Source organism: Misgurnus anguillicaudatus, chromosome 23 (genome assembly GCF_027580225.2).
Source record: "Misgurnus anguillicaudatus chromosome 23, ASM2758022v2, whole genome shotgun sequence".
NCBI classification, from domain to species: Eukaryota; Metazoa; Chordata; class Actinopteri; order Cypriniformes; family Cobitidae; genus Misgurnus; species Misgurnus anguillicaudatus.
In genome coordinates, this window is record NC_073359.2 from 6,704,581 (window position 1) to 6,723,224 (window position 18,644).

General features: G+C 37.8%; 1 protein-coding gene across 2 annotated transcripts in view; it reads left to right on the forward strand.

The window, feature by feature from the left end:
• Positions 1–18,644, forward strand: part of add3a (adducin 3 (gamma) a) — a 123,256-nt gene that overhangs the window by 43,625 nt on the left and 60,987 nt on the right. Inside the window, exon 1 of one of the 2 annotated variants that reach the window (XM_055216846.2) lies at positions 5,544–5,761. The exons of the other annotated variant lie outside the window; for it this stretch is intronic. The gene's annotated coding sequence lies outside the window, so the exon portion shown is untranslated. Of the gene's footprint in view, positions 1–5,543; positions 5,762–18,644 lie in introns of those variants that run through there. 2 annotated transcript variants of the gene reach the window in all.

Below are 18,644 nucleotides of genomic sequence, written 5' to 3' on the forward strand. Positions count from 1 at the left end.
ACACACTTGTAGCCAATCAGCAGTAAGGGGCGTGTCTACTAACCAACATCGTTGCATTGGTTCCATATGTGTTGGGCGGGTTTATCAAAAGAAGGTCCAGATTCTATTGCGTTAGGGGTGTGTTTGTTTAGGTGATTTCAAATGTCAACATTGGCTTTCAGAGATCATGCACCCCGCCTTTAATAGGAGCATAAAGTATGCACTTGCTGGAATTCATCCAGTCTGATGATTTCTCTCTTTACTAATCAAAGTGTACACTACAGGTCATGCATGCGCTTTGCCTGATTGTTTTTTTTAAGCGGCATTTACAGTTCATTAACAATACAGGCATTTAAATTATAAATTATAGTATTTTATCACAAGGGCATATGAAATTAAGATTAGATGTTGGCCATGGGCCACAAAATGACTGTCAATTAAATAAAGTCATTTTTAATGCCGTTTCTTTTAGTGCCTACTTTTTGTTTGGTACTGTAAACATTTTAATATGAAACATGCAACAAGTATGTTGTCTAAATGTTTTTCATAGATTATTCACCCCCATGGAAAGGATTTAAAGTCGGGTTATACCTCATGGAAACAGATTTCCCTGAGCATTATTTAAATGTTACACTTCTGCATTGCTTGTCGATGACTAATTTTTCACCCGCACATCTGGATGGTGACCTTTGGGAAACTAAGCCTGTATAAACTTTGGGTTGAGCCGTGATAACTTTCTTTAATTTTGCTTGTCTTTGTGATATACTCATGCCTAGATAAGGCTGGGGCCTGATTATGTCTTATGCTCCAAGTCTGTGACATTTCATTTTCAGGATACAGCTGGGGCCCTTGGGGTCCCCTATAGGGGCTTTAGATATAACCAGGGACGTGTAGGTATGTGCATTAATTATAATATTCGCCTATTTTACTATGATATTGTATGTGTGCTTTTTCTGATGTACTAGATGTCTAGTTTTCAAATCTGTGGTTTTTACACTTTATACATCAGTGCCTTTGGTTTCATTTCAGAAATTTCTGTGACTTCGATTCTGAAGCGTCTTAGAAGTCTGAAAATTGAATTTCTGAATACTCTTGCGTTACTTTCTGCTTTTCTCAACATTAGCAGATTGTGGCTTTCTGCTGCCAGGTCCTTCTTTGTCAGCTTTTGGATCGCTGGAGGCTTTTCCTCCTACATGAGTAATTGGTTGCATATTGATTTTTAACGTCCTTGAGAGAGCCGTGCTCACAGAGGCCCGGTTGAGGGCTTTCATTTGGGCTGTCTGTGGTCATATCTACTCCCGTAACTGTCCTTTCTTACTGTCTCCTTTGGTCAGCACTCCCTCTCATTTACTCAACAATTAAAAATACATCAGGCTATGGAGAAGAGAGCCCTATGTGGATGATTCATTTAAGAACCATTTTGCAGTCAAATCGTTGTTTGACCCTTTATCATGGTCGTCTGCATGGTTGACTTTAAAGGGATAGGAGTTACATACGCCTATCCTTCTTCATACAAACACATATTCAGATATTTTTGAAAATGTCCTAGCTCTTCCAATCTTTATAATAGATGCACTGTAAAAAATTTGCTGTAATTTTGCAGCTGGTTGCCAGTAACTTACTGTAGAAGTCTAAAAAAATTTCATGTTCATTTAACTTTGAACAAAATGTTGCCAGTAAATAACATAAATGTAAAATCTACAGTAAGTTACTGGCAGCTAGTTGCCAGTAATACCCAGTAATACTGTAATTTCTACAGAAAATTTTTACAGTGTGAATATGGGGTCCGCACCAAACGATTAAAAAAACACACAGACTTCACTGCAACAAATTATTTTCAAGAAAATAAATCTTAGTATTTTTGACTTGTTTTCAGAAAAATATCTAAAAATTCTTAAATTAAGATGCTTTTTCTTGATGAGCAAAACGACCCAAGAAAATAAGTCTAGTTTTTAGACCAAAAATATCAAATTTAAGTGATTTTGTGGATAAAACAAGCCAATGGGGTAAGCACATTTTTCTTGAATTTAGTGTTTAAGAAAAATGTTCAAGATTTTTTTGCTTACCCCATTGGCAGATTTTTTTTTGCTTGTTTTATGTACAAAAATCACTTAAATTTGATATTTTTGGTCTAAAAACTAGACTTATTTTCTTGGGTCGTTTTGCTCATCAAGAAAAAGCATCTTAATTTTAGAATTTTTTGATATTTTTATTGAAAACAAGACAAAAATTACTCCTTGTTAAGTCATTTTTTTGCAGTGGCAAAACTCGTATCTCGCTGAAATCTGACGGATTTAATATACTGCAAAAAATGACTTTCTTACTTAGTATTTTTGTCTTGTTTTCAGTAGAAATATCTAAAAATTCTTAAATCAAGATGTATTTTCTTAATGAGCAAAATGACCTAAGAAAATAATACTAGTTTTTAGACAAAAAATATACAATTTAAGTGAATTCGTGCTTAAAACAAGCAAAATTATCTGCCAATGGGGTGAGAAAATTTTACTTGAATTAAGTGTTTAAGAAAAAAGAAATCTTATTTCACAATTTTTTTCTCACCCCATTGGCAGTTAATTTTGCTTGTTTTAAGGACAATTTCACTTAAATTGTATATTATTTGACTTAAAACTAGACTTATTTACTTAGGTCATTTTGCTCATCAAGAAAAAGCATCTTAATTTAACAATTTTTTGATATTTCTAGTAACAAGACAAAAATACTAAGTAAGAAAGTCATTTTTTGCAGTGTAATGGTTTGGTTTCTTAAAAATGTTATTAATATGAATATAATTCTGGATGCTTTAACATGTTCATGAACATTATTCACAAGTATGCAGTGTCATAAGTACATCTCTGACGTTCATAACAAACCAAACAGTTTGAAAATCGGTAGAAAACTGAGCAAGTTATGGTTATTTAAAAAGTACATGCGCAGAATGAGAGTATAGTTCCTAGCCATATCGGCCTAGAAAATCACAACTTTTTCGTTGGTCTTAGTACATGATATAACTACAGAAGAGTCAAGTTTTAAATAGGAAAACATTTTTGAGCGCGATGCTAATGGTCTAATCAGATTCAATGAACTATGCTAAGCTAGGCTAAAAGTGGTACCGATCTGAATGTATTCCAAAAAGGTAAAACTCAATTGTATAACTCTAGGGGAGCTGTGAAATAAGCCCTTCTTTCAAAAAAAGTGGAATGTCCCTTTAAAACACAATGTTACGAGTGAGCGAGCTGACTGTGACAAGATGGCCGCCAGTTGCAGACGTCGACCTCCATTGGACAGCAGCGCGGACGAGACATCTAGCCTTTATTGTGTATATCTATGGGCTCCAGTGTTAAAAGAGCGTTTTACTTCCCGTTTTCTTCAAAACAATCACATCCTATCGACGAAAGCGTGCCCGGGTTTGGATAGCTCAAAGTACAGTGTGAGTGCGTGCTTCTGGGGGAGTATGCATGGGGGACAACCGCTCTGGGGCACGGTTTTGTCGGGTTAGGTATGAGTGCGCCCCTAGAAAGCTTCTTTTAGTCATGCCATAAATATAACTGCTGAAGTAGAAGCATTTTTGTTTACTTTCACACTTACTTATGCTTTTAAAGGGCTTTTGAGACTAACTAGATGCACTTTAACCAATTACTTGTTTCATACAACATTAGATAAAAGCTTTATAGGCAAGTTATTTATATGGTAATTGAGTGTCACTCTCATTGGGTGCCTTTTTAGATAAAGAATGGACCCTCAGGCAATCATTCAACAAAAGTAACATCCCAATAAGACTGGATAACTAGCTAATGGCGCTTTTCCATTGCATAGTACCCCACGGTTTAGTTTAGTTTGGCTCGGGTCAGCTCACCTCACTTTGGCATGGTTAGCTTTTCCATCGAGTTTAGTATCACTTCGCAGTGGAAGGGATTATAGGCGTGTCTTTATATTTGCGCTTCCTACTGCTGTGACATCATACAAGTGAGAGCGTTGTTGTAAATTCCCATTTTTTTATTTCTCAGTCCGCCACAAAATTAAAATTGGCCACCACAAGTAGATGTCTGCTGATCGCGTTTATCACTAACGTTAATTCTGTCTCACATGACAGTTTCTGTTCAAACGCCAGTGGCGTCAGTAGTTGACGCACTCCGCTGAGCCTCATTGAAGTTGCGTTTAAGCATATAATGCTGACGTGCTCGTCGCGAACGTTCCATCACAAACTGCAAGTTTGGAAAAAAACTGGTATGATTCTCAACCTGTGGATGTTTTTCATCCCTAAAAGGGAGTTTGGGAACTTATAGCAGAGCACAGATGACAACATGTTTGCTCGAGACAGCTCAAGCTAGCAGTAAGCTAAAGCTAATATTTACATTATAACGATGACGCTTCTCTCAGAGCAATCAGTGACCTACAGTGTTTTCGCGTCACGTTTGGTATCAGCTCGGGTCGCTTGAAACCCCAACCGAGGTGGTACGAAAAAAGTATCGGATACTACGTACTGCACCCAATGGAAAAGCTCCCAAAAGTAAGCTGACCCGACCCAAACTAAACCAAACTGTGGGGTACTATGCAATGGAAAAGCGCCATAAGAGCCAAATTTTTAATTCTGAAAACATTTCTTGAATGATGCAGATAAAATGTCCTACTGTGACCTGTTAGTGCTCGAAGAGTCGTAGAGTTGGCTAAGTGTGACCCTCACACTTGAGGTGTTAACCAGTCCCAACTTGTGAACCCCGTGGGATAGACGTGTTGAGTTTGGTTTTAATGGAGGTGAATTTATGGGAAAGCAAAGCTGAGCTGTTATGGTGAACCACAAACATGTTCGTTTCGACCTTTGCTCTCACTTTCCATCATCACCTCTGGAGTTACTGTGGAAGAGAAGATTCATGAGTTACTTTGGCTCTTAATTTTGAATGGCTAGTCATTGTAAAAAAGAGCTTGAAACTTGAATTTCATATGAATGTTTTTTTGATGTTGCGTAACACTCATTACCAACTGAAGGTTTTGCATTGTGCCAAAGAACAATTCTTGCGAACAAATTCTTGCTTGTCTTGGCTTCTTTTTTTCTAAAAAAGAAGAAAAGTCACCATCTTGGATGGCCTGAAGGTAAGTAAAAACAGCAAATTTTCATTTTTTTAGTGAACTAACCATTTAATCACAGTCAGCATTTTGCACTGGTTTGGATGTGGGGTGGCAGCAATCCAGGTTTTATCGGTGTCCATGCTGGTTCTTCTAAATCTACAAAGCAAAAGCTGGTTTAAGGCCTTGCTAGTTTGTATGAGCTTTTGAAAACCTTCGGCTTTGTCGCAGTCCAATGCTGTGCATTGTCCGGATCGGGAAACCTTCAGAATCCGATGAATAACACATCTGAAGAGCGAGGACAAGAAAGAGAAAAAGGAATGATGTAGGAGAGGGGGCGACCTCTTTCTCTTATCCTGCTAGTTTTTCATTTGAGGCCCCCTCCCTGAACCTCCCTTGAGTTGCAGAAGGAGTGCCAGAAGACCGAAAGGAGGCAGAAGCCAGGAGAACAAAAGTTGAACAAAAGCCAGGCAGCAGGGCTTTATTGCGATGGCCTTCTTCAATGTGCTGAGAGAATTTTAATCAGAGACACCCCTCCCCTTGTGTCCGTCTTTCTTCTTGCTGTTTGAGATAACTTCTTTGGTATCTTCTCTCTGTGGTGACTGGAGAGTCCTGTGCAATCTGGATATTGAATGTGGGAAGTCTGAGAAGGGGAACACCCGATCAATCCAGAGTCTGAGAACCGGAAGTTCTGGAGCAGGTGAATTTGATTTTTGTTCAGGTTAGTGAGCTCTTATCTCTCCTGCGGTATTTGAGTTGCATTCCTTAGCATTTACTTTGGAGCAAAACTGCAATGCAGTCGCCTTTCCATGCACATCTGTCTTGATTTCTTCATGGATTTCTCTAGAATCCAAAATGAGTTAAGACGCCAAGATTAGTTTGTGATATCCCGAACCTTGGCTGTGGTTATGAACGGAACAGAACGAGCTGTTTGTATATTATTGTTGAATTCAAACTGAATTCTCAACTTGCGGCCGAGTAAATAAATAATTCATTAGCGGACAGCGCTGGGCCAGGCTCCAGCTCCGAATCAAAGTCAGATGGACCTCTTTCCGTGAGTCGACAACCATTGACAACCCTTGACAGACAGATCCTTCTGCAAGTCAGAGGTCAGAATGTTGACAAAAAAGTTGCTTGGCCTAAGGGCTGACTTTTTGGGTCACATGGGTTAGCAAAGGTGAAAAGACTTTGTACACATATAGAAACTTGTTTGATGTCAACAAATGCTGAAACTCTAGCGTGTCTACTCATCACTACCTCTCAAACACTTGCAGAAAATCATGCGGGGATGAAGTTGGCCGGTCAATGGAGTGTTTACAATACACTTCTGTTTATGAACAGGATCTTAAGTGGGCATAAAAGCAGTTTTCTCTCAGGCACTTTGGCCCATTATTCATGGTGTTTACAGATGAATGCTGCTCATTTATAGATAAGATGCTATGAAAACCACACCGGCTCACATGATCGTCGCTGCCCTCTTTATAAACCTTATGTCCTCTACGTGTTTGAGAGCAAGAAAGATAATGTCTAAATCAATTTTTGAGAATGCTATAAATAGTAAACTGTTAAAGGTGCTCCTTGTTGGTTTCCAGTGTCGTTCAGATTCAGAACTGGTTTTTACTGTTGTTTGTGCTAAGGTAAAAGAGCACCTATTTCATTGTGTATTTGGTATAATACAATGTGTTTGCGTGGTTTATGGTTAAAAAACACATTATATTCCACATACCGTACATTTTTGTAGCTCCTAATATACTGCTTTCCTCAAATGCTTTGCTTTTGTTCGAAGCTGATTGATTTGAAAAGCTCTGTGTCCTTGATTGGCCAGCTAATCTGTAAATTGTGATTGGCCTGAATGCCTCTGACGTCAGCAGGAAATGTGACGCTCCTCACCATGTTTGAAAGATTCGCTCACAATGCAATGCTAACAGGAGTTAACTTATAGGCTGTAAGCCCGAAGCGGGGGAAATTATGATAATGTCGGTCTTTACTACATTACCAATCACAGGAAGTAAACTGTTGGCAACAATCCATGTGTTTGTTGTAGTCAAAGAAAAGAGATTTATGCTGGAAACTATAACTCGCGTCATCGTTTTTTAATATTTTGGGTTTTACATTCAAAAACATCAAATAAAAATAAAAGTCTCTCAGGAAAAATTTATTTAAAAGTCATTTTGGTTACATTTAGGGATCTTTAAAGACATGCTTACTGATTGTTGAGACATCGCGTATGGTTTGCTTTGCCCCTGGCCCACACGTGTGTCACGCGAAGCTTTGGGTGGGGCTACAAAAGTGGTCGTTGTATTTTGGGTTTGGAGAAGGTGTTTAAATTCTAATCTGACGTCACATTTCGGCACATTCCTGAACCGATGCACCAATATGGAAATTTTGGCCGATACCGATAACTTTTTGAACTTGGGGGCCGATAACCGATATCTATAGGCCAATAAATATTCATATTATTTTCACAATGAAAAACTCGCAGACCACACACATCTTGTCTTTGCGCTAGACTAGCATACTCTTCTTAAGCCCGCAACACGTGTCATCTTCGTGCTATGTCACAGAAAGCACCAATCAAAACTCCACATGGCCAGCAATGAGCAAGTGAAGTGGTTCAACAAACCAAAATAATCCATCATTTATCGGATTTCATTTATCGGCCTAATTTTGCTATCAGACCGATAACTGATAATATTAAAAATAAACAGTTATCGGCCGATAACGATATGTCGGCCGATATATCGTGCCTCCCTAGTAAAGAGGACGTTTTCAGTTTTGAACCTTGCAGGATGTTCATTTAAGTATGATGACCTCTTATATAACAGAATATCAAGATATCAAGTTTTTGATTTACTGCCCCTTTAAATAAAATGTTACTTTTCTAATAAAATAAATTAATCTGTTTGACACAGGTATATTTTTGTCTACGAAAGTAATTTCAAACATTTAACCATACCAACCAATTTTTAAGATCATTGTTAACATTCCAGCCAAGTGTTTGGTTTGTGATGACACAAAATTCATGCATTCTCAGTTTTTAAAGCATCTTCTGCATCTGCTGACACTTGGATATCTTTCCCAGCGCATAAATCCATTTCCAAAGTTGGTGCTGAAAAAATAATGTGTATGAACTGTTGTCGGGCTGCTTCTGTGTCCTCGGGCTTAACCGTAAATCATTCTTTTATCCTGATTACAGTGTCAAAAGATGGCATCACTCAACTCTAAAAGCCACGCCCACATATTCCAGAATCCCAAAACTGCTTAAATATGTGCATTGGCGTCATTAAAGTAAGTATACTAGAGCGACTGGCGCTTATCCCATTACTAAAATGCCTAAAAGCCATCCCAAGAGATTTAAAAGCTATAGATCTGTACAGTATCCAGTTGCTTGTGGTTTAACACTTGCTGTAAATTACTGTATTACTAGTCTGCAGGATCTGACTGAAATATGCACAAAATGCTACAAATAATTTATGTTTTCTAAGATCTCTGTAGCAGTATTGTGATAAAGCATATGAACTTCAAAGATAATTTTAGGGTATCAGATTATAGTGTTTGACACGGAAAGTAAAGTATTCTTAAGTAAATGCGTTCTTTACTATTCCTTTACACAACAGGAAATAAGCGTCTTTCTCAATACATGCAGGTGAGCATAAGAAACACATGGCAGGGCTCGCAAAATTTCAATTAGTTGTCACCAAAGGCCAAATTTTGCCAATACAAAGCCTTATAGGGCCACTGACCACAATGTTTGCTCTGCTATTCTAGTTTTTGATGCAGTTGGGGTTTTTTTACAAACAAAAAATCAGAACTGTTCCTGCTCATCTCCACACTGGATATATTCACTATTTAATAGTGGTTCAATGGGTCACAAAATTCACACTTTGGATCATACAATGTTTTTCCAGGTAAAGATTGGATAATTTTTCCGATCAGAAAAATATGGGCTACTGTCGCTTTAAGAGCGAGTTCTGCACGGAGTCACATACTGTAGCCTTTTTCGCAATTCCCTTGACTGCACATGCAATCTATATCACTTTAAAGCTTGCTGCGGTAGATTTCATTTTTCATGTGAGGATAGAAATTACTGACAGGACGATTGTGGAGGAAATTTTGCGCAACAGATCCAGATTGTCAATGACAAAAAAGGTAACGCGAGCACGAGTTCAAACGCGAATACCTGAATAACATATACAACCAAATCTGTGAGAGAATGCGAAAGCATTTAAAGTAGTGCTGGGCAAAGATTAATCGCGATTAATCGCATACAAAAATAAAAGTGATTTTTTTTGCATAATATATGAGTGTGTGCCGTGTGTAATTATTGTGTATATATAAATTCACACACATTCATGTATGTATTTAAGAAACATTTACATGTGTATATATATTTATTTATATTTTTATATATTCTATATGATATATAAATAAGATAAATATATATATATATATATATATATATATATATATATATATATATATATATATATAAAATTCTGAAATGAATATATTTTTGTTTGTGTGGTTAAATATACATAATAATTACACATATTATGCAAAAAAAACTTTTATTTTGTATGCGATTAATCGCGATTAATCTTTGCCCAGCACCAATTTAAAATATATTTTTCCTCCCTATAATGGTGCATTCACACCAGCCGCGGTAGAGGCGGCAAAAACGCACTATTCGCTTGTAGTTGGACGCTTGAACATTTGAGTTTACTCGCTTCAATTACGTGGCTTTTGAAATTGTAGTCATTCAAGACATTCACGCGGGAATTTGCATCATGGGAGGGGCTTTTGCGACTCCACTGAGACTCTGCTTGCTTACTGTAATCACGTCACTACTACAGCAAGGTCCTGATTGGTTAACGCGGCGCGGAAATCCGCCGAAGTTCAGATTTTTCAAATCGCGCGTTTCCCGCGGTAACACTCAATTCGCACGGAACTCGCCGTAGGATGCCTAATCGCATCTTTGCGTTGACTTAACATGTAAATCACTCGCGCTTGCCGCCTCTGCCTCATCTGGTGTGAACCCTGCATAAGTCAAGATAGCCCGACAGGCAGGGCGGAGATGCATTTTGGTAGCACGACTGTGTAAGGCACAATAGCCCCGGGACTATGGAGGACCACAAGAGTCATGCAAAATGTAATAAAGAACTTCAATATTTAATAATTACCTGGACAATAAAAATAGCAATTAATACATTTGTTTAAAAATTCATTAATTAATCTATAAATAAATAGACAAAGTTACAAAAAAAAATCATTATGTAACATTTTATTAGGCAATAAAAAGTAAGATTATAAAAATATCGTAGAAATGAAATATTAATCTATTAATAAATAGGTCAAATTAATATAACAATTTACAAAAACAACATAAAACACTCAATTTAAAAATGTATTTTAAAAAGCGATTTAAAAAGAGAAATAAATAACTGGATTTATAAATTGAACTACAAATACAGGTTTAAATTAGGCATTTAAAAGGGCATTTCCATTTAACATTTCTGTTTTCATTTTCATGATGGTTCTCCTTATTCTTTTTGCTATTCGATTTGCTTTTCGTTTTAGCCTCTCTATTTAGCTTTTCCGTGACTCTTTGGGTCCTCATCCGAGATCTATAAATCTGCGCATGACATACAATCAGAGCCAATCAGCGAGCTCGTTACATCCACCTGGCCATAGCTAATTTGCATTTCTCATTTGACCATTTGCAAGGACCCAAAGACTCACAGAGTTATAAATCCAGTTATTTATTTCTCTTTTTAAATCGCTTTTTGAAATACATTTTGAAATTCCATTTTTTAATTAAGAATTTCTAAATGCAATTTAAAATGATGAACTTACTGAGTGTTTTATGTTTTTTTTTTATTGTTATATTCATTTGAACTATTTATTAACAGATTAGTATTTAATTTCTACGTTATTTTTATAATTTATTAAATTAAATGTTACATAATGATTTTCTTGTAACTTTGTCTATTTATTTATAGATTAATTAATTAATTAATTTTTAAACAAATGTATTAATTGCTATTTTTATTGTCCAGGTAGTTATTAAGTTTTTTATTACATTTTGCATGACTCATGATACGGGACGTCTGGATAGTGATATTGCGAGCCCTGTTTTCATGTGTCTGTGCGACCATGTGTGTGTCTTGGCCGTCTTTATCCCTCCGAGTACGTGGACTAATGGTGTTCATGTGAGACGGATTGAGTAATGTTGAGTCAGTCTTTGCGTTAAACTGAACCAAATGAATTTGGGCTGGGTCTTACACACTGGGCTCAAGAACAGCACGGACTCGCGGCATTCTTCTCCGGTGATGTAGATGTGACATTCTTGCAACAATCAAACTAATGGAGAATTGAAGTTATTTTTCAACACTGGATATCATCCTGCCTGATTTGGGGTGGCAGAGCCTGATTTAGCAGGAAGAAGGTTCGACGTCAGTGTTTGTTTGTGTCTGGTTTCAGCTGGTGCTTTTTTGGAGGACTGTGGGGAAAAAGTTGTCCTATGAAGGTGTTGAGCAATGTTTGCTTGCAGTATTATACAAAATGCGGATTTATCTGGTTACCCGAACAAGTAAAGATTTCTTCTGTCTTGGTTTGCAGTCTTCCAATGTGACTGCCATCTAATAGGGAACCAATAAACATCTATGACATAGAGCGAAAGGCATTCGTGTTGAAAATATGATTGCTGGCTTGTATAATTAACAGTACAGTAGCTTGCAGTAGATACGTATGCAATACATTCTTCACGATTTATACTTGGTGTCATTTTTAAGTTGTTGATTTATCTAGCTTTGAAATTGTATAAACTTCCTGAGAGAGGGAAAAAGACAAATAGATAATGGGTTGTTTTGAGACAGGATAGGGAATTGTGCTTCACGTGTTTTGGCCTTGTAGGTTTATGGAAAACAATGAATATTCCATTTCCCTCTCCGGAGACTCCGACCAGATCCAAAGGCCCAAAGCTCAGATTAAAAACTATGACATTACTTCATCTCGTCATTCTTCCCACCCATTCTCTCTCTTTCTTCCTGTCTCTCTCTCTCTCTCTCTTTCTCTCTCTCTTTCTCTCTCTCTCTCTCTCTCCCTGTGGCAATGGTTCACATGCCGTATGTGTGGCCTCATGGCCTGACATTTCCTGTCTCTTTATTCTCTATGCAGTCATAGGGGCCGGGGGCCAGGACCCACCCGCCCCTCTCATGAAAAACAACACAGTATGTCTTTCCAACATGCAAACAGTCCACTTCAAAAAAGTATTTTTTAATTTCAGTTTTGGATGTCATATTAATGGTTATAAGAATGTATCATCATGGTAAAATGATGTCAGGTGATATTTTAAACGGTAGTTTCAATGTCATAAATATCTGCTCGATTTTGCCCCCAGGTAAGTTTGTGTGCAATTGGTTTAAGTGAGACAGACTGAAATTTAAGTCATCTTTCAATGAAAAAATTGTGTACTCTGCTATATTGAAACTAATCTATCTGTTAACAAGCTAGAACCTGTGGCATCATGACGTCAAATCTGTTACTCCCCATCTTGCTATGAATGATTTGAGATTTAATGCGAATGAAAACCACTTACATTTCAGTCTGTTTTTACCATAGATTGTAAGAATTATGGACGTAGTGTCCGTGACTTCACCCATAGGTTTGTGAAGGGCTTTTTTGAAGCCTATCGTTGGCGAGCCTGATGTCACCATCTTGGCCACGTGTCACTGCGCATCACTTGTGGATAACCGAAAATGGTAAAGAGGTGGGACGTGGGTGAATCTGAAACCATGTCCACTTAGTTCGACAGTAGTGACAGTTCACCTGTCACTCAAGTGGCCACGCCCTTAATTATGCAGAACTTTCAGGCTTAATATAATTTAAGCGGACGAGTTACAAAAAAAATTCACCCCCTTACAGTCATGTAGGGCCAAATTAGCTATATAGACCAAAATAAATTTTTATTCCATATATAATAAACACATTAGGGTGATTCTCACGAAATCCAGATTTAGAAGGTGTCCAGCAATAGAATTTAAAAAATTGTTTTTTTGCCCATATAAGATTAAGGTCTGAATTTACTATTACCATTATTTTAAGAGGATTTAAAAATATTTCCTATAGAATTATCATAGAATAATCAAAAATTATCATTACCGCAACATGATATTACATTAAATATATGCATTTACAAACTCATGTTTTGGTAATGAGAACTAAAAAGTTGTCTAGGTACTATGACAAACAAAATTTTAACTAGAGAGAAAAAATAAGAACTGCTTACCTGGTAGCCATCTTGAGTGTCACAGTCAATTATATCCCTTCCAACATTTAAAAAAAAAATTTTAGTTCCTTGAGGGCTTAAACAATGATTGAAAATTGTTGCGGAGGATGAGAAAATTGGTCTTGGACACATTTATATTCCTTATAATTGTCTCTACATTTACCAATGATCACCAAATACCACATGTTTCTTTAATGTTTAATGTTTATAGTATAACATGCACTGAAGCTTTTTATTTTTTAGATTTTTTTAATTATAAATATTTCCATGTCAAAGAACCCAAATCCAGTCATGGACACGTTGCGGTAATGAACATTTTCCCCTTAAATGGGGAAAAAACAACAAAATTGGGTTGTATGTCATTTGAAATCATGTGCAAAATAGTACATGAAGAGATGTTTGTAACTGTATGCTGCTTATTTGATAACATTTACTTTTTATGACACCTCATAAGTCTAATTTCGTGAGAATCACTGATTATTTTCTGCTGTAAAGTTGGACATTTTAACATGGGGTGTCTATGGCGATCGACTCCCTTTTGGAGCAAGTCGATAAATTGCAGTTTAAGTCACTTCCGTATTGGCTTCAACTAAGATTGGAAGGTTTCCCCTCGGATTTTATGTATGACTACATAAAACTCAAAATACATCTCACAGTGCGCTTCTTGTATGGTTTGACACCCCTACACCACAGCAACCAAAGATGAATTGAGATTCATCCAAAAGGGGAGAAGTGGTGTGGTGGTCTTTACTATGTGGTCTTGAAAGTGGCTTTTTATATGAAAAACAGAAATCTGAGATGAATCCGCTTGTTCCCAAACTCATTCTCCATCGGAGATCTTTGACGTGTGTGGACCAGATGTAGCACTCGTTCTCCAAACCTGTCACGAACCTGACACCACTGGATCAGAAACCAGAGCTCTTTCAGATAGCAAATCTAGGCGGAGATGAGACGCTGGAATGCGAGTGACGTATTAGTGATGGCCTCACGGACATATGCTCGCCCAAAGCATCAGTCGCTCCATCTTTTTCCAGGTATTTAGCTGACATGCTTCATTAAATGCAATATTACAAACGCAAAGTGGACAGCATCTGGCTCAGATCTGCTTTGAAGGATGTACTGGCTAATACTGAAAGACCATTGGGATTTTCATTGACGGTTTGCATGGCATGAATTAATGTCACAGGATTTTTCTTTTTTTGGGGGAACATACATTGACTTGTGTGCTCCCCTCTGGTAATTTTTGCATGGACATTTGATGTCTGAAGTACATTTTTCATTAAGTAATATTTAAATGTACTCATGCCTCCATGTTGAATAACATTTTTTAGGATAAATCAGGTTAGTTGGTATTTACATCTTCTAAAATGTTGGTAGTTGGTAAGTCCTAGGCTTAATCTTAGTCAGACTTAAGGATTTCTGTAGCAAACACTTGAGCGTCTGTTACTCAATATTTTATTACATTACTTATCAGATTTCAGGGTCAAGACCGCATTTCGAAATTAAGGCAGCACCCCAGAACTCAAGCCATACCAGCTGCAGCGAAACACAGAGATTTAGATGTTATGAATTGCGTAGGCTGTTGTTTCAAAATCATTGTCATTTCCTCTACAGCTGGAACGGGCGAGAGGGGAAAACAGCACTGTTTTTTGGAAAACTAAACATTTACCCAGCACGAGTTTGGGCGTAACTCTGTGGCGCATCAGAGAAAACAAGCTGCAGTTAGATGGACAGAATCTGACAGCCTGAACCTCATCATGTTGGGAGTTTTAAATTGCACAATAAGCATTTGTTGTGATCCATAGTTTGTACCAAATTCTACCTCATCCTCTGACCATGAGTTGAGTTCTACCAATAGTCTGTTTTTTGGGACTTCAATTCGGTCAATTTGCCTTGGATGACATTGTTGTTGAGTTGTTCTGTATGCTGACAGTAGGAGAAAAAGACCACTAATGGTGCATAATGTGTGTTATTTACACTGACCTGTCGACCAGGTGTATATTTTTAGGACAACTAGTTGACTGGTAAAAATGATTGAGAGCTTAAACTATTTTACTACTTTCATGGAGAACTAATAAACCAACACAATTTCATGGCAATTCGTAAGTACATTCCAAGTCATAGAGCATTTGGGCGGAAGTTTGATACTGCGGCTCCACCTCTACGATTCCTTCTACGCATGCCCTGGCTCCTCGTGTAGTACTCTTGAATGATGTATGCTGATTGCAGAAGAAAGAGAGAATCAAACTCTAAACCTCAAAATTGAGTCTGCTGGACCACCCAGAGTCTAAGACCCCCAGTACAGAAGCTTGTATTGGTTATTTTAGAGAGGTTTTGCCTTCATGAACAACAGTAGCATGACTGGGTTGGGCTCCAGGCCTTGGACAAGCAAAGAATCCTCCTGATGACCCCTCAGAGAGAGCCTACAAGATCGTCCTTTTTATATTTGGGCACATTCAGGCAAAAACACTCTAAAAATAATCTACAAACGTAGAATCGAAATTTTAGTTGGACTTTAGGTGTGTATTTTTTAGGGATGCACCGAATATTCGGCCACCAAATACTTTTATCACCGAAACAACACGGCTAAAATTTGGTGATGACACAAACAGAAACCACGACCAGCACATGCTTGTCTAAAGCAACATGTCTGCAGTGTGGGTGTATTTAACCGCAAAAGGGCGCTAAAGTGAGCAGTTGTCTGTACGCACAGAGGTATACATGTGGTTGAATGTGCCCGGTCCAGACGTGATCATCACAGTAAGTACGCCCTTCAAAGATCAGAACTCTTGATGTGTAAACTTCAGAGAGAGTCGCGCAAATGTGTCTCATACTGTTGTCCATTAACATACATTTGCCGAATAAAGCAATGAAAAACAACGTAACGTTTTATGCTGCGCTGTTTGGGATTCGCCCTCGGTCTCCGTGTGCACGCGCGTTTAAGTGCCCTCAATAGTGCACACACACATGAGTGAGACGCAAACAAGCGAACGTAAAATCTTTCTGTTATTGACAGGGCACATATAAGCAAAATTATCTCCAAAGTATTCTTTTTCTAATTAAAAAAATTATGTCTTAAGTGTATGTATAGATTACAGTCAGAAACCAGTCTCTGCTTATTTAAAGAGACAGTAACCTCAATTAACCTACTTAAGTCTGTGTCATTAATGTTAATCAAACAACCCAAGCCAAAGAAAAAAAATCACTTCTGTAGCTCTAAAAATAATAATATATTTAATTTATACAATAAAGACAGTGTTATGACTCATTTAATTCGATTTCTGTACCTAATGCTAATGTTAGCCCTTATTACAGGTAATGTGCAACTTTGTTCTTTTTTGTAAATGTTTGCAATTTGTTTGTTCTTTGATTTTCCCCACCCCCTTTTTGCTGATCTGAAAAATAATCTGATCCGTGCCTCAAAAACTGTAATGTGATCCGAACCGTGAGTTTTGTGATCCATCCCACACCCCTAGTAAAGTTAGTACCATAGCCATAAATGCATTTGTACTAATGCCTTGCCTAATAATTGGCATAATAATTTATTTCGGCGTTTCGGTTTTTCGGCCTTGGTTTCCTCTTTTTCAGTTTTCGGTTTCGGCCAAGAATTTTCATTTCGGTGCATCCCTAGTATTTTTAACACTTTTAGCAAACCAAATGGAATTGAAAAAATAATGCATGTTGACAGTCATCCATTATTTGGGGAAGCAGATTATCCCGCCCAAAAGCGTATGCCATTGGTTGAGCTAGGGTTGTTATTTTTTCAGTTGCAATTCTATGTGATGCTGCAGAAATTAAACGCTTTATAATTTAAGAAACCTTAACTTATAGTCTACTCTCAATGTATTCTCAACTTTTGACGAGGAACCTCATATTGAACAATTTTAAAAGAAATATTTGTCGGTTAAGTTACTGGTTGCCTTAAGTGAGTTTATTCAACTTAAAAATATTAGTTGACTGAAAAGAGTTGTGTAAAAATTGTTGTCAACTGTTGGAGCTGATGGTGTACTGGGCAGCACTCCGACATGTGGTGCTTTCAAACTTTCGGCGACCTGAGTTCGATTTCCGGCTCTTGGTCATTTGCCGATTCCATACCCTTCTCTCCTCCTTGTACTTTTCTGTTCTCTCCTCAACTCTTAACTGTTAATTAAAGGCAAAAATGGCCCAATAAATAAATAAATAATTGTTATCAACTAATATTTTTAAGCTAAATTTACTACATTTTTTTAAGGCGACCAAGTAACTTAAGTCCAATTTATAGTTGTGCGTAAGGTCTACAACTTAGCTACGCCATAGGTTATCTGTTAGCCTGCCGTGCACCTCCCCAAATTTTTTAAAAACGCGTCAGTTCTATGCGGACTGCAAGCGATGTGATTGGTCCAGGTATTTCCGTTTGCGACGGTGAGAACAAAGGTGGGCCAAGTTGATGGGCAACTGAAACTGCAACAAAGTCGCTGTTTTTTTACTTCCATCGCTGCTGGTCCAGAGTTCTGCACAGGTCCATTTTTGGAGACCCGCTCCTGCCCGTACCCGCAAAGTTCAGCACCAGACCCGACCCGTCACCTGTGATATTATCAAAATTAAATCCGCACCCATTGCGGACTTGTTGTGTATGTTTTGAGAAGACCAGCACAGAATCCTTCTACGGGTCGCTGGACTCTGTACTGGTCTTCTCAAAACATACACAACAAGTTGCTTTTTCGTCTTCGTTTGTGGGTTAAACTTGCCAAACTGCTTCTTCATTGATGGTCGTGCTGCTATTGTGGTTTTACGCGTGGATACTGCCTACCAGCGGTCTGCATGTGTGTTTGCACGTTGACGTGGATGACGACGCGGAAGTATATATGAGAACTGATGCGTATCCTATGCCGTAGGACGTATGCACAACTATAATGAGCCCTTTACTTTGTTGAACCAACGTTTTTTTGCGCTGTGATTGGTCCAGTAGAAGCCCTCCCGTCAGGTAAAAAAACAGCGTCATAGTTATTTACGTTTGTGACGGTGAGAACAAAGATGGGCCAAGTTGATGGGCAGCTGAAACTGCAACAAAAGTCACTGCTTTTTTACTTCCAAAACCGACGCGTATCCTAAGCCATATGGCGTACGCACAACTAATGAGCCCTTTACTTTGTTGATCCAATGTTTTTTTTACAGTGCAGAGACTCCAGTGTTGTGCCTTTTTTAAGAACGTACAGTAATGCAATAGTTCAAGACATCGGATCTGTATTATGGGCTTTTGGCAGGTGGAGAACAGAGTTATGGAAGCCATTAACATTCCATGGCTACATGTGGACACTTATTTATTTTTCCATATGTG